This window comes from Nicotiana tabacum, chromosome 6 (genome assembly GCF_000715075.1).
Source record: "Nicotiana tabacum cultivar K326 chromosome 6, ASM71507v2, whole genome shotgun sequence".
In the NCBI taxonomy this organism is placed as follows: Eukaryota; Viridiplantae; Streptophyta; class Magnoliopsida; order Solanales; family Solanaceae; genus Nicotiana; species Nicotiana tabacum.
In genome coordinates, this window is record NC_134085.1 from 22,553,046 (window position 1) to 22,576,046 (window position 23,001).

The 23,001-nt window shown below is 38.5% G+C and overlaps 1 long non-coding RNA gene across 1 annotated transcript; it reads left to right on the forward strand.

Annotated features, from left to right (window-relative positions):
- The first annotated feature begins 19,142 nt into the window (after positions 1-19,142).
- Positions 19,143-21,887, forward strand: LOC107810521 (uncharacterized). Its single transcript, XR_001653669.2, has 2 exons — positions 19,143-19,300; positions 21,591-21,887. It is a non-coding gene; the product is annotated as an uncharacterized LOC107810521 (long non-coding RNA).
- The last annotated feature ends 1,114 nt before the right edge of the window (positions 21,888-23,001 follow it).

Genomic DNA, 23,001 nt, shown 5'->3' on the forward strand with positions numbered 1-23,001 from the left:
TCACCATATTAATCCATCCTTATTCCACCTGTTGCGGCGTGTATTCCGATCCCAGCGTACATACATATTCACCCTTATTCCACCATATCAATCCTCCCTTATTACACATGTTACAGCGTGCAACCCGGTCCCACCATATTAGTGTCAAACAATCAATGTACACAATCAATTCAACAGGCTAAATCACAAGGCCTTTACGATAAATAAATACCAAACTGAACCAAGAAAATGAACCTTGTTCAATATAGAATCTGCACAAATAATACTACACAACAAGACCAAACCAGCAATTTATAGTTAAAAGGTACAAACAAGTCAAATTAAGCAAATAGCAGGGATTAGGGAAACTAAGAAAAGAGCTAACATGGTTAATAGAAGAAAATATTGATTAACACATAGTAATTAAGCATGGAAAGCATTTAGAGCATGTAAATATTAAGATAGGGGGGAAAACAATTAAGGAAAAGCAATAAATCATGGAAAAATAGATAATTCGGCGGCGTATAAGCACTTGTCACCTTGCATATACGCCACTCACATGGAATTCACATAACACAAAGTCCGATGGTTCCTAATTCCCTCAAATCAAGGTTAGAAATGATACTTACCTCGCTCCAAAGTCCACTCAAAGATCAATCACAGCTTTTCCTTTCAAACACGCCTCCGAACCAATAATATCTAGCAAATTACCAACCAAACGTTTCAAAATATGCCTTGGGAATCACCCACAATCGATAAGAATTCAATTTAGGTCATTATTGAAAAAGTCAATAAATGTAAACATCTGGGCCCGCTTGGTCCAAACTCGAAATTCGCACCAAAACCCGTACACATTCATTCCCGAGTCCGGATATACAATTGGTTTGGGAATCCGACCTCAATTTGAGGTTTAAATCCCCAAATTTCGAAATCCCTAGTTTCTACCCAAAAATCCCCAATTCCACCATAAAAATCTTAGATTCTAGGTTGAAATCTTGTAAAATGAAGTGAAAGATTTAAAGAAACTAGTTAAGAATCACTTACATATGATTTGGGAAAGAAGTGGTCTTTGGAAAATCGCCTAGAGGGTTTCTTGTTTTGAAAGTTTTGAAAAATGAGAAAAAATCCCTTCTAAGTCAAGTTTTACTAGCTGCAGATCTTGCAAATGCGATCGGACAACGTAAATGCGAAGCCCGCAAATACGAGAAATCCATCGCATTTGCGAAGATTCTCACATTTCTGCCATTTTCGCAAATGCGAAGAAAAGTTTGCAAATGCAAACTAAGTTGGTCGCAAATGCGCAGTATTGTTCACAAATGCGAATGCTGCATTCCCAGCCACTCTTCGCAAATACGATGAATGGATCGCAAATGCGAACCCAACAGTGGTCGCAAATGCGATGCTTGACCTCGCATTTGCGAGGTTTGAGGCCTGCAACAAAAATCTGATGCACCAGCAGTGTTCTAAGTCCTATTTTCACTTTGTAGCCTATCCGAAACTCACCCGAGCCATCGGGGCTCCAAACTTAACCTGCACACAAGTCTTAAAACATCATATGAATTCAATCGTGCGATCAAATCACCAAAATAACACCAAAAACTACAAATTTAGCACCAAATCGCATAAAATTCTCAAGAACAATTTAAAATTCCCATTTTCACAACTAGACGTCCGAATCACGTCAAACCAGCTTTGTTTCTTACCAAATTTCACGTACAAGTCTTAAATATTATAATAAACATGTACCGGGCTCCGAAACCAAAATATGGACCCGATACCAATAAGATCAAACATTAATAATTTCTTAAAAACCATTAAATTTTCAGACTTTCAATTTTCATACAAAATTTATAACTCGAGCTAGGGACCTCCGAATCCGATTCTGGGCATACACTCAGGTCTCATATTTTGATACGGATCCATCGGGACTGTTAAAATATGAATCCGGATTTGTTTACCAAAAATATTAACCAAAGTCAACTCAAATGAAATTTTAAGCAAAAATCCTTATTTTTATCAACTTTCAACGCAAAAGCTTTCCGAAAACACGCCCAGACTGCGGACACAATCGAGGAGGCATAAAATGAGATTTTAAAGCCCTTGAAACACAGACTTTGATTTTAAATCATAAGACGACCTACCAGGTCATCACACCAAAGGATCAAGGTTCAAGAATTGGGACTCATGATTTGTAATTATGAGGTTTGGTATCTCGAGGAAATTCCTGAATAGATCTGGTATAAAACCAGTTGTTCTTGTTAATTTGTTACTTGTTTTCCTTTATTTGATCTCATCGGACTTAGACTGTGTCCAGTTTACTCTACAGTATTTTTATTTGTTTGCTTCTTGTTGTTAACCGATGTTTCTAGTGTTCCATTGGGAGTATTATTTTGTATTCCTTACCATGATTAGTTTTATATTAACATTATTTCCCTGTTAACCTCCACACGCGTTTAGGTTGTTTAGTCCAGTAAGTGTCCTGACTGTCCCTCGTCACTACTCCACCGAGGTTAATCTTGATACTTACTGGGTACCGCTAGGGTGTACTCATGCTACACTTTCTGCATGTTTTTGTGCAGATCCAGGTATTTTGGAGTTGGTTGATCAATAGCTAGCTGTTCGAATTTTGTTGTGGAGAGTCAAGATTAACCTGACGTCGAGTTTGCAGGCCTCAGAGTCACCTTCTTATATTGTACTTGTACTGTTTAATTTCTATTCCGAAACAGTTATATTTAAGGATTTTCTAACAAACTCAGTAGAGCTTATAACTTATACTACCGGTTTTGGGATTGTTGACTTGTATGGAAATTTCCATATCGAAATTCATTGTTGTTGGTTAAATTTTGTTATTAGTTCAGTAAGTGTTAGGCTTACCTAATCTTGGAGACTAGGTACCGTTACGATATTATACGGAGGGAAATTGGGATCGTGACCATTTTTATCGGCTTTCTTAAAGTTTGAACACCTTTGGCTCGTCTACGCCACTGGCTGGTGGTCCGTCATCAACTTTTTTTTTTTGTTTTTACTGCTTTTTCTAATTTTTGGGAATTACTCGTATTAATTAATGATGTATTTACGTTAAGAGTTTCAGTTGTATATGTTGGTAGTGTAATTTTTTCTATAAATATTTTTAGGTTATTACTCTATTTTTTAAGTTACCATTTCAGATTTGTATGTATTATCTATTGTTATAAGCAAAGGTTAATTTGTTATATCTTTAATATTCTTAACTTTGAACTGATTGACCATTTAAACTTATTGGTAATATTAGTTAAACTTTTAATAGATTTCACATATATGAAAAGCCCTTTGCTGAAAAAATTGGGTTTAGATGAACCCGTTGCGTAAAAGCTGCGTCTATGATTGAGTATAAGTCAACTTAACCTGATCGTATAAATATCTTCCATGCGTGTAACATAAACTCATAAATAAAAGAGTGTTTTTTTTCTACTGTTGTTTTTCAGAAGAAAACTTTGCTGGTTGCTTTCAGCTTTACCCAGGATTAGATTATGGTCTAAATCAAAACACATGCTGCAAAGGCATTTCGTGCCTAAAGGCTAAAATTCTTTGTAAAAATCAGCATCTGATGAATGTGACAAGTGATAGCAGAATTTTTCTACAAAGCTTTCGGCCAAAACAATAGTCAAAAGATTCATAAGAAATGTTTAGTATATATAATAATATATAAAGTTGAAGCTTGGAACTTGGGCTTTATTTGGAAAACACATGTTTGGCCAAAATAATGTTTTAAAAGATTACAATACAAAAATTAGATAATAAAACTTTATAAAATTCAAAATAAAAATTGTACGAAAAATTAAATTCACTATCTAGTGTAGACATAACAACAAAAAGTTAAATTATACATATTAATATTATAAAAGATTGAAAATGAAAACAAACTGGCTACTTGTTGTCAATCTTATCAAGGGTTAGCTTAATGATCACTTCGAGGCATTTTTAACTAAGTTTAGAAGTTGTCTCACGTCGAGATGATTCTTGAATAAGTTTCATTTTTACCTTTTAAAATATTGATCGATGAGATAAAGAGGTTTTTGCCAAAATGGTCCCTCAACCTTAAAGAATGCCTTTGACAATAGTTTTTCTTTTTTTTTTTCTTTTCATTGTGGGAATGGTGGCCTTTTCTTTTGTAATATTTTTTTGATTCTCAGTCTCCTAACTATATATTCTCATTCGCATAGTTGGTTCTTGGGAATAACATAGTTTCAGTCGGGGGCGACCCAACAAATTTTGTGGCCTAAAACCAAACTTTACAAGGTGCCTTAATATTTTTTTTTTTATTTGAAGTCTATTTTTTCTGTATTTTTTTTTAGATGCAAAGTTTATTACTTAATACTTTTCTTATAATCAATTTCTCTTAATAAGTCTTTCTCAATTGACAATATAACTAATCTATTAACCTCTCTTGAGATAATATTGATCCTTAAGGTAAGATTATATTAATTTTAATTTTGAAAAACTTCTTTTCACCGAAGCAACAGTAACGAGAGTTATTAACATTATTTTATAAGTAATATAGGCATTTGGAAAAGAATTTTTTTTATTTGATTGAGTATGTTAATTAAACTGTTATCTTCTAATTGTACTATTTTTCTTACCACTTTTAATTCAAAAAAAAAATCTAAACCATCAATATCAGATTGATTATTACGTTGTAAGGAACATTCAAGATTAAGACAATAATTTTTCAAAATTTCATCATCTAGTTCTCTCAATATTTTACGCTAAGAGAAAACCAAAAATATCTTCACATGGTTCAAATTGTTCAAATCATTTTGAACTTTGAAGTGAAAATATAGCCTTGTCTATGATGTATAAAAAGTAATCAACTCTAAATGACACTTTGAGAGATTTTGAGATTTCATTATTAACATTCTCATCAAATTGTTTCTTCATATATATCACATATTTCTTACGAAATTCGGATTCGATATTTATTTCAAATACAATTTCCTTGGTAGAAATCATAGCAGTTGCAAATTTTTCTTCTCTACATTTGTTAAAGAAAAATATTAAACTTTTTTATATAGTCTATTAGGTATAACGAAAAATAGGCCCCCCATAAATGTGGAGCTTAAAGCGGTTGCTTTACATGCTTTAGGGAAGGCCACCCCTGGTTTCAGCAACAGTTTTCCGTAATATTCATACACGGGAAGTTTGGATTGTTAAGAGTTAAGACAAAGAATAGGTGTAGCAAAATATTGTTGTTTTGAATATTTACTTTTGAATCTTAATTTTAACAACAATTCTATCAGTATAAATAATTCTAAGTTAAGACGTTCGGTAATTATACCAGTAAAATTTAGTAATGTAAAAGTGTGTTAGGAAAAGGTTGTGCACCTCTATAAATTGAGTATCCCTCCTTCACAGAAAATACAACAATAGCATTCACAATGTAGTTATTAAGAGAGTTTTATTTAAGGAGAGAATTTATTCTCTGAATATATATATATATTTATATATATATATGTATATATATTGTATTTGTGAAGAATTATGTAGGTCACTTGACAAACCACATTAAAGAATTATGCCTCTTTTATTATATTTTTTTATACTTTAATTTATTATCACCAATATTTACTTTATTTGCGTATACATGACGCTTTGTTATTTTCAAACCTAACAAAGTGCTCTATATATTAGATTCTAAAAAGTGGGCAATTCTATTGTTGACTCGTTCAAAAGAAGATGGTTGTTTCGATTTTGATTAGCCTATCAAATCCTAAAAATGTTTGTGCTCCTCGAAGTCGTACGATATCCCAACATCATTGAATGAATTTGGGGGTTTCTTTTTCTTTCTTCCTTTCAGGGTTTTGGGTGTTAGATAAACAATTCTCTGGGTACTATATATGTTTTGAGGGGCAATAGGAAATGGACTAATTGATAGTGTTGTTCGTGACCTCCAATCTTTCAAAACTAAAAATCTATAGTGGAAATGTAACATTATACTAATAGGAAATAAAGTCAAACGCTTTCATTTATGGATTTGATGTTCATTATAATCATAACTTAGACCATTAAACAGCATGTACGCGTAAGCATGAACCTAATTTCAGCGACTTTGTAAAAGCACTATAATCTAATAACCACTAAAACAAAAAATAAAAGTATATATATTCTTGAGGTTTGATTGTTGGACCTGTTTTAGTATTTTTACATTCACCATTATATATACTTACCACGCGCACATGGAATGTCACAAGCACACGTACCATGTGAATTTCAGTCATGCTTTATAAAACTCTTCATTTTCCTCTCATATTCCGATGTGCAATTCGTCTATGGTGACATGTGCATCTGTGACGACCCGGTCGGTCGTCATAAGAATTAACGACTCGATCCTCTATTAACTGTTTTTCCCAAGTTTAATTCTGCTATTTTGATTTGACGGGATGTTCGGTTTTGAGTTTCGGAGAGTTTTGGGGCACTTAGTCCCTAAATGAGAGCTTAAGTGTTGGAAAGTTGACCATAGTCAGAACGTGTGAAGACGGCCTCAGAATGGAAATCCGATGGTTCTGTTAGCTCCGTTAGGTGATTTCGGGCTTAGGGGCGTGATCAGATTGTGTTTTGGAGATCCGTAGCTAAATTAGGCTAGAAATGCCGAAAGTTGAATTTTTGAAGTTTCCGGTCCGATAGTGAGATTTTGATCCGAGGGTCAGAATGGAATTCCGAAAGTTGGAGTAGCTCCGTAGTGTTGAATCTGATGTGTGTGCAAAATTTTCGGTCATTCGGACGAGGTTTGATAGACTTTTTGATCGAAAGCATATTTTGAGAATTTTGGAGTTCTTAGGCTTGAATCCACGGTTAATTCGAGGTTCCGATGTTGTTTTAGGTGTTCTAAGGATTAGTATAAGTTTGGATAGTTGTTTGTGACTTGTTGGTGCCTTTGGTTGAAGTCCCGGAGGCCCCGTGATGATTTCAGATGGTTGACGGAAGAATTTTGGAGTTGGAAGGTTGCAGCTTCGGCTGATATCTGTCATAACCGCACTTGCGGTTTGAGTTTTGCAGGTGCGGAACCGCAAAAGTGGCGTTGTCAACGTAGAAGCGAAAATAAGGAGAAGTAGCAGAGGCTGCAGATGCGAAAGGATTTACGCACCTGCGTAACCGCAGATGCGGTGAGAAGGTCGCAGGTGCGGAATTTGGGATTTTAATGAGTTGTCGTAGATGCGACTTTTGTTTCGCAAAAGCGGGACCGAAGATGCGGTCCCAGGGCCGCAAATGTGAAAATCGCTGGCGAGAACATATAAATAGTTGTCTTCGCGAATTTGAGTTATTCTTTCACTATTTTCATCCGGGTTTGAAGCTTTTGAGAGAGACTGTTGAGGAAAACAAAGGGGAATCACTTGGAGGTGACATCCTTGACTTCATAACTCATTTTTATGTGATTAAAGACCTAATTAGTGGTGAAAATTTGGGAAAAAATGGGTAATTAGGGCTTGAGTTTAAGAGACCTTTAAATGAGGATTTGAGGGGTCATTTAGACTCCGATTTGAGTGTTCTTGTTATGTTATAGACTTGTGAGAGTACGAGGTTTCTAAAAATATAAATTTTACCCGATTCCGAGACGTGGGCCCGAGGGACGTTTTGGTCATCTTATATAAATTCGCATATTAGCTTAGAATTTAACTGTAAAATCAGTTACTTGAAGTGTTATTTACATTATGAAATTGAATTGAATGGATTTGGGCAATTTGGAGTCGAGTACTTGTGGCAAGAGCGTAATTTCGGATTGATTTTGAGCCGGTTCGGGGTAAGTGGCTTGTCTAACCTTGTGTGGGGGACCTTCCCCTTAGGATTGGTATATTTGGTAATTGAAATGCCTTGTACGTGAGGTGATGAGTGCGTACTTGTGCTAATTGTTGGAAATCCGATTTTCTTTAAGTAATTACTAGTATGTTTTCTTTCCTCTTTCTATTACTTGCACTATTAAGCATGTTGTTAGCTTAGGAAAGCATGTCTAAGTGACTTAATTGCTTTATTTGTTCAACCTGCCTTACTTGAATTCTGTGCAGCATGCTAGGCTAGAATCACTTGTTGCCTTAATATGAAGTATTGCCATTTCTGTATTTTTTTTTCTGTTGCTGCTGTGTATTTATTTTGGGACTACGGATGTGAGATTCCGGTAGCTCCCCCTTGTCTGTTTATTTTTGGACTACAGATGTGAGATTCCGGTAGCTCCCCCTTGTCTGTTTATTTTGGGACTACGAATTTGGGATTTCGGTAGATCCCCCTGCACAATTATATGAAACTACGGGAATGCACCCAGTAGATTCCCCCAGTACTGGGTATTTACATTTGGGACTACGAAACGGGATTCCGATAGATCCCCGCGCACTATGAGTTGGACTACGGAACGGGATCCCGGGAGATCCACTGGATATGTACAGATGGGACTACAGGATGGTATCCTGGGAGATCCCCGATTGTTATTATTGGTGCTGAGTTGTATTTCCTTTCCATGTTTACCTTGTTTCTGTATAGTTGTTGCTGTCATGTACATCTTGTGTTATTTTACTGTCGTACTTATTTATATTGTTTTGTTCTATATTGTTGATTTTTATATTTTATTTAACCTCAGTAGGGCCCTGACCTTCTTCGTCACTACCCAACTGAGGTTAGGCTTGACACTTACTGAGTACCGTTGTGGTGTACTCATGCCCCTTCTATGCATGTTTTTCATGTGCAGATCCAGGTACCGCTACTCAGGCCTACAATTCTTGAGGGAAGCGACTGCTCTAGAGACTTCGAGGTACATCTACCGCGTCCGCAGAACGAGAAGTCCCTTTCTATTCTAGCTATTAAACATTGCCCTTCTGTATTTTCTTTTTTTTCTTATTAGATATTCTGGAGTTAGACTGTTAGATATTCCAAAGGTTTGTGTTTCCGTGAGTTTTCGGGTTTTGGGATAGTGTACTTGGTTTTGAGAATGTTGTGTTGTCTATGCCGAGCGACATTAAACTATTGTTCCATTCAGTTACTTTTGGGTTTTGGTTATTTTCTTCCGCAAGTTTCGTTTATGTTCCGCATTTGTTAGGCTTACGTAGTCGTAGAGACTAGGTGCCGTCACGACAGTTCACAGAGTTCTAACTGGGGTCGTGACAAGTTGGTATCAGAGCTCTAGGTTCATAGGAGTCATGGATTACAAGCCGATTTATTAGAGTCTCGCTGATCGGTACGGAAATGTCTGTACTTATCTACGAGAGTCTATGTAACTGTTAGGAAAATTCCACTTCATTTGATTTCCTTGTCGTGCGATATTTTGACATCACTATTCTAAACTTCTGTCTTCTATTCTCTCACAGATGGTGAGGACACGCACTACTCGAGACGATCAGGCACTCGCACGCTTACTACAGCCGTTAGAGGTCGGGGCCGGGGTAGAGGCCGAGGACGCGCACGTGGTGCAACTAGAGCACCTGCGCGAGCTGCCGCCGAGGTACCACCAGCAGTTCCAGTCGGAGTCCAGGCACCTGACACGCCCACTGCTACTACTACTCCAGCTCTTCAGGAGACTCTAGCACAGTTCATAAGCATGTACACCACTTTGGCTCAAGTAGGGTTGCTTCCCCTTGCTGCAGCTTCATCTCAGGCTGGGGGAAGAGCACAGACTCCCGCTATCCGCACTCCTAAGCAGCGAGTGCATGTTGAGCAGGTCCCTGAGATTATTCCTGTACCACCTGCAATGCCAGTTCAGCCCGAGGACAGGGCAACGGCTTCTGAGGATTGAGGTTTGAGAGGTTCAAGAAGTACAAGCCCCCTGTATTCAGTGGTCTAGTATCAGACGATGCTCTGGGATTTCTAGATAAGTGTTACTGCATTCTTCGTACCATGGGTATATCAGGATCGAGCGGGGTTTGCTTCACTACTTTCCAGCTTCGAGGAGCTGCCTATGAGTGGTGGCGTACCTATGAGTTAGATAGTCCGGATGAGGCTGCTTCATTGATTTGGACTCAGTTTTCAGATCTTTTCCTGAGATAGTATGTTCCTCAGAGCCTTAGGGATGCATGACGCAAAGAGTTTGAGCATTTGCGCTAGTGTACTATGACTGTCTCAGAGTATGCTGTCCGTCACACCAGTTTGGGTAGGCATGCACCAGCCTTGGTCTTCACTGTTCGTGAGAGGATTCGCCGGTTTCTTGAGGGCCTCATTCCCAGCATCAGGTCTAGTATGGCTCGTGAGTTGGAGATGAATATTTCTTATCAGTAGGTGGTGAACATTTCTAGGAGGATTGAGGGTATGCATGCTAGGGAGATAGAAGAGAGGGAGTCCAAGAGGTCTCGAGAGTCGGGCCATTTTTCTAGTGCCCGTACCCTAGATGTAGGTCGTCATGGTAGGGGTTATATGAGTCGCCCTATTCATTTATCTCTTCTAGCAGCCAGTAGTGCTCCAGCTCCTCCTAGGCATCAAGAGCCTTATTATGCTCCTCCGGTTTCTAGCACGCCTCCTGCGTGGGGTACTTTTAGAGGTCAGTCCAGCAGACCTGGTCTGAGTCAGTCACAGCTACCACGTCCTCCTAGAGCTTGTTTTGAGTATGGTAACACACATCATATGGTGAGGGATTGCCCCAGACATGGGAGGGTGCACCTCCACAGACTTCTCAGCCACATCGTGCCCCACAGAGTTCTCAGGCTATGATTACAGCACCAGTTGCTACCCCACCTGCCCAGCTAGCTATAGGTATAGGTCACTCTAGAGGGGGAGGCTAGGCCAGATATTATGCTCTTCCTACCCGTATTGAGGTTGTTGCCTCTGATTCTGTCATCACAGGTATTATACTGGTTTGTCACAAAGATGCATCGGTTCTATTCGATCCAGGCTCCACTTACTCTTATGTGTTTTCTTATTTTGCTCCGCATTTGGGTTTATCTCGGGATTCGTTGAATTCCCCTGTTTATGTTTCTATCATGTGGGAGATTCTCTTGTTGTGGACCGCGTTTATCGGTCGTGTTTGGTTGCTCTTAGTGGTTTTGAGACCAGAGCCGATTTATTGTTGCTTAGTATGATAGATTTTGACATTATCTTAGGCATGGACTGGTTGTTGCCCCATTATGCTATTTTTGATTGTCACGCCAAACCAGTGACGTTGGCTATGCTAGGTATACCGCATGTTGAGTGGAAGGGTACTTTAGATCACACTTCTAGTAGAGTTATTTCTTTTCTTAAAGCTCAGCGTATGGTTGAGAATGGTTGTGACGCGTATTTAGCTTACGTGAGAAATGTCAATATTGATACCCCTTCAGTTGATTCAGTTCCAGTAGTACGGGACTTTCTCGATGTGTTTCCAGTTGATCTTCCGGTCATGCCGCCTGATAGAGATATTGATTTTGGCATTGATCTATTGCTGGGAACTCAGCCCATTTCTATTCCTCCATATCGTATGACTCTTCCTGAGTTGAAGAAGTTGAAGGATCAGTTGTAGAAATTGCTTGATAAGGGTTTTATTCGGACCAGTGTATCACCTTGGGGTTCTCATGTCTTGATTGTAAAGATAAATGATGGTTCTATGCGTATGTGTATTGATTATCGCCAGTTGAAAAAAGTGACAATGAAGAACCGTTATCCTTTGCCTCGTATTGATGATCTGTTTGACCAGCTTCAGGGTGCACATATGTTTTTTAAGATTGATTTGCGCTCAGGTTACCATCAGTTGAAGATTCGGGAGCCAAATATCCTGAAGACTGCTTTTAGGACCCAGTATAGTCATTATGAGTTCCTTGTCATGTCATTTGGGCTGACCAATGCCCCAACAACCATATCATTTGATGCACAATGTGTTCCAGCCATATCTTGACCCATTCGTCATTGTCTTTATTGATGATCTTCTGGTGTATTCCCGGAGTTGGGAAGATCATGAGCAGCACCTGAGGACTATGCTTCATACTCTAAGGGAGAATAAGTTATATGCTAAGTTCTCGAAATATGAGGTTTGGTTGGATTCAGTGGCATTCTTAGGCCACGTGGTATCGAGTGAGGGTATTCTGGTGGACCCGAAGAAGATAAAGGCCATGCAGAGTTGGCCCATACCATCCTCAGCTACCGAGGTCCGCAATTTCCTTGGTTTGGCCAGCTACTATCGTCGTTTTGTTGAAGGGTTTTCATCGATTGCAGCCACTATGACCAGGTTGACCTAGAAGGGTGCTCTGTTTTAGTGGACGGAGGAGTGTGAGGCGAGCTTCCAGAAGCTCAAGACAGCTTTGACTACAACCCTAATTTTGATACTACCTACAGTTTCGGGGTCTTATACGGTCTATTGTGATGCCTCGAGGGTTGGTGTCGGATCAGTGTTGATGTAGGACGATAGGGTGATTGCCTACGCATCTAGACAGTTGAAGATACATGAGAAGAACTACCATGTTCACGACCTTGAGTTAGCTGCCATACTTCACACCCTAAAGATTTGGCGCCATTATTTATATGGGGTTCCCTGTGAGATTTATACTGACCATCGGAGCTTGCAGCACCTGTTCAAGCAAAAGGATCTATATTTGCGCTAGAGGTGGTGGTTAGAGTTGCTAAAGGACTATGATATCACAATTTTGTATCACCCGGGAAAGGCCAATGTAGTGGTCGATGCTTTGAGTCGTCGGGCAGAGAGTTTGGGGAGTTTGGCTTATCTACCAGCATCGCAGAGGCCTATGGCGATGGATGTTCAAGCCTTAGCCAGCCAGTTTGTGAGATTGAATCTTTCGAAACCCAGTTGGGTTCTAGCTTGTGTGGTTTCTCGGTCGTCTTTATTTAATCGTATCAGGGAGCGGCAGTATGATGACCCTCATTTGCTTGTCCTAAAGGACAAGGTTCAGCACGATGATGCCAGAGATGTGACTATTGGTGATGATGGGGTATTGAGGATGCAGGGTCAGATTTGTGTACCCAATGTTGATGGGCTTCGAGAGTTGATTCTGGAGGAGGCCCATGGTTCGCGGTATTCCATCCATCCGGGTGCCGCGAAGATGTACTAGGATTTGAGACAACACTATTGGTGGAGGCAGATGAAGAAAAATATAGTTGGATTCGTAGCTCGGTGTCTCAACTGTCAGCAGGTGAAGTATGAGCATTAGAAACCGGGTGGGTTGCTTCAACAGATAGAGATCCCGGAGTGGAAGTGGGAGCGGATCACCATGGACTTTGTAGTTGGGCTCCCACGGACTTTGAGGAAGTTTGATGCTATTTGAGTGATTGTGGATCGGCTGACCAAGTCCGCTCATTTCATTCCCGTGTGTACTACTTATTCTTCGGAGCGGTTGGCGGAGATTTATATCCGGGAAATTGTTCGTCTGCATGGTATTCCAGTGTCCATCATTTCAGATAGGAAGTACTCAGTTCACATCACGGTTCTGGAGAGCCATTCAGCATGAGCTGGGTACTCGGGTAGAGTTGAGTACATCTTTTCACCCTCAGACGGACGGACAATCCGAGCGCACTATTCAGATTCTTGAGTATATGCTCCGTACGTGTGTGATTGAGTTTGGAGGATCTCGGGATCAATTCTTGCCATTGGCGGAGTTTGCTTATAACAACAACTATCAGTCCAACATTCAGATGGCACCGTATGAGGCTTTATATGGAAGACGGTGTAGATCCCCGGTGGGTTGGTTTGAGTCGGGTGAGGCCAGATTATTGGGCACAGACTTAGTTCAGGATGCTTTGGAGAAGGTTAAGGTGATTCAGGATAGACTCCGCACAGCCCAGTCTAGACAGAAGAGTTACGCGGACTGGGAGGTTCGTGATGTTTCCTATATGGTTGGAGAGCAGGTTTTGCTTCGGGTATCGCCTATGCAGGGCGTTATGAGATTCGAGAAGAAAGGGAAGTTAAGTCTTGGCCCTTTTGAGATATTGAGGCGTGTTAGGGATTAACGCCCCAATCCCCTATTAACTGCTTTTCCCAAATTTAATTCTGCTATTTTGATTTGCCGGGATGTTCGGTTTTGAGTTTCGGAGAGTTTTGGGACACTTAGTCCCTAAATGAGAGCTTAAGTGTTGGAAAGTTGACCGTATTCAGAACAGTGTAAAGACGGTCTCGGAATAAAAATCTGATGGTTCCGTTAGCTCCGTTAGGTAATTTTAGACTTAGGGGCGTGATCGGATTGTGCTTTGGAGGTCCGTAGCTAATTTAGGCTTGGAATGCCGAAAGTTGAATTTTTGAAGTTTCCGGTCCGAGGGTCAGAATGGAATTCCGAAAGTTGGGGTAGCTCCGTAGTGTTCAATGTGACGTGTGTGCAAAATTTTAGGTAATTCGGATGAGGTTTGATAGACTTTTTGATCGAAAGCGTCTTTTAAGAATTTTGGAGTTCTTAGGCTTGAATCCATGGTTTTTAGGTGTTCTAAGGATTGATACAAGTTTGGATAGTTGTTTGTGACTTGTTGGTGCCTTTGGTTGAGGTCCCGAAGGCCCCGAGATGATTTCAGATGGTTGACAGAAGAATTTTGGAGTTGGAAGGTTGCAGCTTCAGCTGATATCTCTCATAACCGCACTTGCGGTTTGGGTTCCGCAGTTGCGAAGCCGCAGAAGTGGCGTTGTCACCGCAGAAGCGAAAATAAGGAGGAGTAGCAGAGGCCGCAGATGCGGAAGGATTTACGCACCTACGTAACCGCAGATGCGGTGAGAAGGTCGCAGGTGCGAAATTTGGGATTTTAATGAGTTGTCGCAGATGCAACTTTTGTTCTGCAAAAGCGGGACCGCATCTCCGCAAATGTGGAAATCGCTGGCCAGAACATATAAATAGTTGTCTTCGCGAATTTGAGCTATTCTTTTACCATTTTCATCCGGGTTTGGAGCTTTTGAGAGAGACTCTTGAGGAAAACAAAGGGGAATCACTTGGAAGTAACATCCTTGACTTCATAACTCGTTTTTATGTGATTAAAGACCTAATTAGTGGTGAAAAATTTGGAAAAAAATGGGTAATTAGGGCTTGAGTTTAAGAGACTTTTAAATGAGGATTTGAGGGGTCATTTGGACTCCGATTTCAATGTTCTCGTATGTATACACTCGTGAGAGTACGAGGTTTCTGAAAATATAAATTTCACCCGATTCCGAGACGTGGGCCTGAGGGGCGTTTTGGTCATCATACATAATTTTGCGTATTACCTTAGAATTTAACTATAGAATCAGTTACTTGAAGTGTTATTTACATTATGAAATTGAATTGAATAGATTTGGGCCATTTGGAGTCGAGTACTCGTGGCAAGAGCGTGGTTTCAGATTGATTTTTGAGCCGGTTCGAGGTAAGTGGCTTGTCTAACCTTGTGTGGGGGGACCTTCCCCTTAGGATTGATATATTTGGTAATTGAAATGCCTTGTACGTGAGGTGACAAGTGCGTACTTGTACTAATTATTGAAAATCCGTTTTTCTTTACGTAATTACTAATATGTTTCCTTTCCTGTTTCTATTACTTGTTTTATTAAGCCTGTTGTTAGCTTAGGAAAGCATGTCTAAGTGACTTAATTGCTTTATTTGTTCAACCTGCCTTGAATTCTGTGCAACATGCTAGGCTAGAATCACTTGTTGCCTTAATATGAAGTCTTACGATTTCTGTATATTTTTTTCCTGTTGTTGCTGTGTATTTATTTTGGGACTACGGATATGGAATTTCGGTAGCTCCCCTTGTCTGTTTATTTTGGGACTACGGATGTGGGCTTTCCGGTAGATCCCCCTGTAAAGTTATATGGAAGTACGAGAATGCACCTGGTAGATTCCCCCAATACTGGGTATTTACATTTGGGACTATGGAACGGGATTCCGGTAGATCCCCGCGCACTATGAGCTGGACTATGGGACGGGATCCTGGGAGATCCACTGGATATGTACAGATGGGACTACAGGACGGTATCTTGGGAGATCCCCTATTGTTATTATTGGTGTTGAGCTGTATTTCCTTTTCATGTTTACCTTGTTTCTGTATAGTTGTTGTTGTCCTGTACATCCTATGTTATTTTACTGCCGCACTTATTTATACTGTTCTGTTCTATACTGCTGATCTTTATATTTTATTTAACCTCAGTAGAGCCCTGACCTTCCTCGTCACTACCCAACCGAGGTTAGGCTTGGCACTTACTGAGTACCGCTGTGGTGTACTCATGCCCCTTCTGTGCATGTTTTTCATGTGCAGATCCAGGTACCGCTATTCAGGCCTACCATCCTTGAGGGAGGCGACTGCTCTAGAGATTTCGAGGTACATCTACCGCATCCGCAGACCGAGAAGTCCCTTTCTATTCTAGATGTTAAAGATTGCCCTTCTGTATGTTTTTTCTTTCTTGTTAGATATTCTGGAGTTAGACTGTTAGATATTCCAAAGGCTTGTGTTTCCGTGAGTTTCCGGGTTTTGGGATAGTGTACTTGGTTTTGAGAATGTTGTGTTGTATATGCCGAGCGGCATTATACCTATTGTTCCATTCAGTTACTTTTGGGTTTTGGTTATTTTCTTCCTCAAGTTTCGTTTATGTTCCGCATTTGTTAAGTTTACCTAGTCGTAGAGACTAGATACCGTCATGACAATTTACGGAGGGCGAACTGGGGTCATGACATCATCCCTTCTTCAGAAGCTTGCCAACCTAAAAGCCTCCTAATCTTGCTTGACCCACCCTCATCAGTCCGTCCTCCGTCATGGTATCAATTTACTCCCCTGAGACTCAGCGTCCGCGCTGAGGTTGTTGAGATAGATTCGGCTCTGATACTATATTTGTTATGACCCAAGCCCATGATACGTATTGTCCACTTAGGTCTTAGGACCGCACATATTTATCTTTTTAGCCTATGTCACATTAAGCCCCAAAAGCACGCGTACCATGTGAACTTGTGACATACCTTATAATGTTTTTCACAGCCTCTCCCATGCTGATATGGTATTCGCCTAAGATAACATGTGCATCAATTCTTCAGAAGCTTGTCAGCCCTCTGTCATGGGCATAGAACAAAAAATATAATCATAAAATGTGAAAATCAAACATCAATTAACTAAGGAATAAATATCATCATTTAGCTATTGTATTCATTTTTCTCTTATATTCATTAGAACTAAGCAGGATTGACAATAACTTGAGCATGTTTTTGAGGCACGCATTACTTTGGTAACTTTTATAAATTTATGAACACTATAATTTTATCTTTCGTATTATTTCACATATGCTGCTAATAGAGTACGTTAAAATTTGTTAAGGTACTGTAAAATTTGTTAAAATTTATGAACACTATAATTTTATCTTTCGTATTATTTCACATATGAACACTGAAATATTATTTCACAAACAATGATTAGTTCCTCAATATTAACGGATTCGATATTGACAAGAGAGGTTGCTCTGATGATAAGCAACCCCCACTTCCAACCGAGAGGTTGTGAGTTCGAGTCTCCCCAAGAGCAAGGTGGAAAGTTCTTGGAGGGAAGGATGCCGGGGGTCTATTTGGAAACAGTCTCTCTACCCTAGGGTAGGGGTAAGGTCTGCGTACACACTACACTCTCCAGATCCCACTAAGTGGGATTATATTGGGTTGTTGTTGTTGTTGTTGTTGTTGTCTCGTCAACTTGGTGGATGAGATTCACCTTGATAGATCCTTTTGGCAAAGAAAACTTATTTAGAAGAAATAATAAAAATAAAAGACGTAGTTATTTACAGAAGTACGTATGATAAAGACCTTATAATATTTTATGTTATTTCGTTTTGTTGAAAATGAGAACCAATGTATGAGTGAAAATTGTTACACGTGAATAAGGAGAAGGCCAATTCTTGGTTGGACATTACTAGCCATATTGCCCTTTAAATTGTTGAAAGGACAAATAACATAATATTTACCTTCAATGGCCGGTTTCTATACTTAAAAGGCAATTGAATCTTGCTATTTATAATCAATCCATCTGTAATCTTTTTTGACAAAAATTATCTTGATTCTGATTCTGCAGACAAAGAGAATTTTCCAAAATTCTTGCCGTAAGGATGATACGTGTCGCCGTATCGGATAATATATAAAATCCTTTCAATTTCATGGTTGTGTTACGGAGATTCAAAGAGAATCTTAAATAAATCCAACCATTAAAAACTGAGAGGTTGCCTAAAGTAAATAATAAATATGTTTGATATAACTATGAACATTTTCTGTTACCGTTAAAGGTGTGACTTGATGGATGAATTTCTCTAATGTTAACCAGAGGTTTTAATGTCTCAGGTTTGAAAATAGAGAATAGAGAAATCCTTAATAAAAGCGCTTTTGCATGATTAGATGATAAAGTTTAACGATTACAATTATGTCTCGATCTTATATTGAAATTGATTATATAAATCCGGAATGACCATATTTCGTTTTCCACGAGAAACATGAACTCTTTCCTTTTCATGCTTCTGCATTCATTTGTTAGAAAACAATGATACCTGAAATTTTTTGGTTTTCTTAAATATATCATTGACGTATTATATTGCTCTCTTCACCGTATTAGATAGAGATTCCATCTCCATACATAATGTTCTCGCTTTTAGCCAAAGGAATCATTCAAAGAAATTATATATTTACCCAAAAGCTCAAACATGTGCACTTTATTTATTGCAAATTGCAATAATTAACCCACTATATACAAAAATGATCACGTCCAACTCTAATCCTAGCTTAATAAATATCATTCGCTACAAATATTAACCGGTCTAAAAATTCGAAGTCGAATCCCACAAAGAATTAAAATTTCGCTATAACTGTTCAATATCACTAAAAAGACAAGCTCTAATAAATTCCTAAGTTATAAAATTGTGATTCTTATTTTAAACTAATTAACTAACAATTAAAGTATTAAATTAATAACTAGGGACACTAAGGGTTGGAGACAAGATTAAGAAGGCACTACAAAAAAGCAGTGTACTTGCAGCGGTTTTATTACGGGGGTTATTGTTAACCTCCCCAAATCTATATATATCTATAACTGAGGGGCATAGCCTAGTAATGTGGCATGCGAGGATTTCAAGTTATCTTTTTTCTCAATTTTTTTTTACCTTTTCTCTATTATTTTGCTTTTTTTTTTCTCTTTGTTTCAATTTTTTTGACCGTTCGGTTAAACACTCAAAAGTCATGCCCTTTCGTAACCCTTTTCATTAAACCTGCCTCTATTAATCATTATCTTACTTAAGAAGAAGAAGCGTTTCAACAGAGCCCAACTGCTATATAGTTCAAAAGTCTTTTTCTGAATAAGAAAAAAAAACTCAAACTCAAGTTTAATCTTTCATTGAACAAACAACTTTTATGCCGTCGGAAGATGGCTTCAACGTATTGCCGATTTACATTGAGATTTTTTGCCTTCTTCCACTTTCTATGTAAAAGAGGTTAGTTTTCTCATCATCGTAAAAATATTATAGGCTGTCTATGCCGATTGCCGCTTCCATTGTGTTGCTAATTTGACGTATCTTCTGATTCTTCATAATGAATTTTGCTACATTGGAAAGTAAATCTTGAAACTTAGCTTTCAAGAAGAATTTGCAAAGTAGTTAAAAAGGCAAAAAGACTTGAAAAATGAATAGTGTAATTATTATGGCTATATGTATTAATAGTCCCACGTCCCTTGAAACTCGATTGTAACACCCCGTAAATTTGGCTCAGGTATGAATGAGTTAAAGGAGTAGTAAGGTTATATTTTGGGTATGTAAAGTCCCATCGGGATGATTATGGGTGAAAATAGTTATTTCAAAATCAAGATGGAAAGTGAGGTGCATAAAATTTGACAAAATCGACTAAGTTTGCAGAGAGTTCGTATTCCAGAAGGTTTTAGTGAAAATGAGTAAGGAATTTAGGAAAACTCAAAGCATGAAATGGTAGGCCTTTGAAATAGCTTTCCAATGATATATTATAGAGCTTGCACAGATCTTTGTGCAAAAAGTTATGCGCGTTTTACAGAACAGTATGCGATATGCGCGCCAGTAGCACGCCCTTAGCGCGTCCGCGCTAATTTTGAGGTAGTGTTACTGCCGTTTAGCACTGGCAGGCCTCCAGATGTGCGGGCGCGCTAGTGGGGGGTCATTTTAAAGCTATATTTCGTCCCCCACAGCCCCAAAATATAAAAACTTGCTCTAGAAAGGAGAACTCTCAAAAACCTAACTCTCTAAGGGTCCTTCCACCACCCAAGGTAAGTTCTAATGGTGATTCTAAGTTAATTTCAATATACCAACATCTTATTAACATGGGTAAACCCTCCATATCATTAGATATTCGTTTGGGGCATCATTATTGAGAGAAAAAACCCTAGAACTCGAATTCAAGAAGATTGAATGTCAAAAAGGTAATGTCTTCACTCTCTAGTTGATTCTAGCATTGGATTAATGATTATTGACTCAAGTTCATGAGATATGAGTTGATGGGTTTGATAGAAAAGCATGAACAATTATAGGTTTGGCTTGTTGGTTGTTGATTATTGGTTAAGGGTGTTGTTTACCTTATGGGTGATAAAGAATAATGTTGATTATAACTATTTGAGACTTTAGAATTTATCTAGGAGCAAGAGAATGAGTTATTGGGTGTAGAGACACCATTAATAAGGACTATGAAGCTTTATGCCACCAAGTGTTTGAGAAAATGCCTAAGTGACCAAAACATGAGTATTATTGCTAATACGGAATCCCTTTGACTTGTATTGATATAGATTGAAGTTGAAGGGATTGACGAACATTGTATTATGCTCAAGAGAAGGAAGTTAAGTTATGTGAGGCTAACTCTCTATGTTTGGGAATATTAATGATTCTCCCTATACTACGTTTCTTTTACGACGGATCAATTGCCTCAAAAAATATAGTTAAGCCCAGTTCCTTGAATAGTTGTAGAGCTTCTATTCTCTAGCTTCATAACTCGTTCATGACATTCATTCTGAACGTTGTGAGCTCAGTGCGTATTCAATATAGACTTGGGTTTGATGTCCCCGAGTCTTAATATAGATTACTCAGTATGCCATAAACAGTTGAAGTTTCAGTGTTCATAATCAGTTCAAGAATATATGTCTCAGTCTAGTCCTATTCAGTATCCCAGTTTATGTAACTCAATGTGATTCAGTATTTCACTATCATATATTGCAGTATGATTCTCAGTTTCTGATTTTAAATCCCTGAATGTTGAACATTTGTATTTGCGCCTGAGGTCGCAGTTTATGCTTTATGCATCTTTGGGCCTGAGGCCGCAGTTTATGCTTTATGCATCTTTGTGCCTGAGGCTGCAGTTTATGCTTTATGTATTTTGGACTTGAGGTCGCAGTTATATATACGTATACTTGGGCCCGAGGCCGCAGTTTGTGCACATATATATATTCGGCCCGAGGCCGCAGTTTAATATTTAGATAAACAGGTTGTTCATCATTCAGAAGAGGGAGTATTCATATCCTTACTTCCTTTCAGTTCAATTATTAGTTATCGTTCAGTTATCAGTTATTAGTCCAGTTATCATTTATTAGTTATTATTTCATTTATCAGTTATCAGTTATCATCAGTTTTAGTTTCAATAGTTATCATTTCAGTTATCAATTATCAATTCTCAGATATCAGCTTAGTTTCAGTTTCAGCATTTATAATTCTTTCTTTCAGTTGCCTTACATACCAGTACAATTCAAATGTATTGACGTCCCTTTTTGCCCAGGGCCTGCATCTCACAATGCAGGTAAGGATTTACAGGTCGACGACACAGAGCGCTAGGATTCTCGTACCAGCTGTTTGGTGATCCCCAGTTCTTTCGGGGCATTATCATTACTTTACAGCCTTTCAGTATTTACAGACAGTCAGTGTCTTCAGCACTTCAATAGAGGCTTCATAGACTAGAGTAACAGTTAGACAGAGTCTCAGACTTTTTATGTTAAGCCATGTTGGCTGCCAATATGTTTAAGAATTGTATTAATATTTCTGCACTTTGATTTATATCATCCAGACTTTCAGTATATCAGCATATGTTAGTTTATCTTCCTCATTTAGTATGTTATGATATCACATGTTGATTCAGCCAACCAGTTGGTTCGCTCGGTCACATGTAGTCAGGCACCGAGTGCCATGTTACGTCCAGGCCCAGGTTCGGGGCGTGACATCGACTTTCCTTAAAACTTCTTGCATAGAGGAAAAATGTTGCAACTCAACTAATAGGAAAAACTATTATAAAAAGATACGTCTTGCAAATTTCAAAATACCTTTGTTTGTGTGATACATTCTGTGTTGTCGAGTGATCCACGTACTTAAGTGCATGTATTTTGGAACAGGTCGGGTTTTGGTTAATTTGTTTATTTCCTACACACGTGGATGTGTAAAAAAGGTTGACCGACGACTCAATTTGGTGTTGCTTTTTTCCCTGAGAATAGTAACAGTCAGTTTGACGTTGCATCTTCTCCCTTATAATTCATTACCGCTAAAAAGCATATCTTAAAAAGAAATAAAATAAGAATTGGATTGTTCAATTGTGTACTTTATTACGAACTCCTTAATTGAATAATTCTGGAGATTTAATAATTAAATAATTTTTTTCTTTAAATCTACTTCACATACTATTTTTCAGTTTTTTTTAGATGTTTCTCAAGCACAAATCTTATAAGCTTTTGTCTGCCAGAGTGGGATATCTTTAAACAATTAATTCCTCCACCATGTTCTTTTCAAAATTATACATTGCTTTGTAGGTGCATGTATATTTTTTAAAAAAAATACTTTGTTTGATTTTAGCAGTACAATTTCCTACTTTCATGATTTTGACTTTAATAAAAAAAGAAAAGAGAATTTCTCTACATTTTGCTTCCTCTCTTGAGTGAAGTTGTGGGGCTATAGTTTTTTAATTGGCATCAACAACTGAAAACCATATAAGATGGTTAAAGGAAGAGGGAAAATTGTCTCTCTCGAGACATTTTGCTGACTATATTGTGGAGCATCAAAGCTGAAATTCCTCTTGAAAAATAAGAATTGTAGTGTCTCCAATGCTCCACGAGTTGTATGATTTGCACAAAGATTTTTTCCTTTTCAGTTGTATAAAATTTCATAATGCGTTTCCATTTCTTTTTCATCTTTTATATTCATAA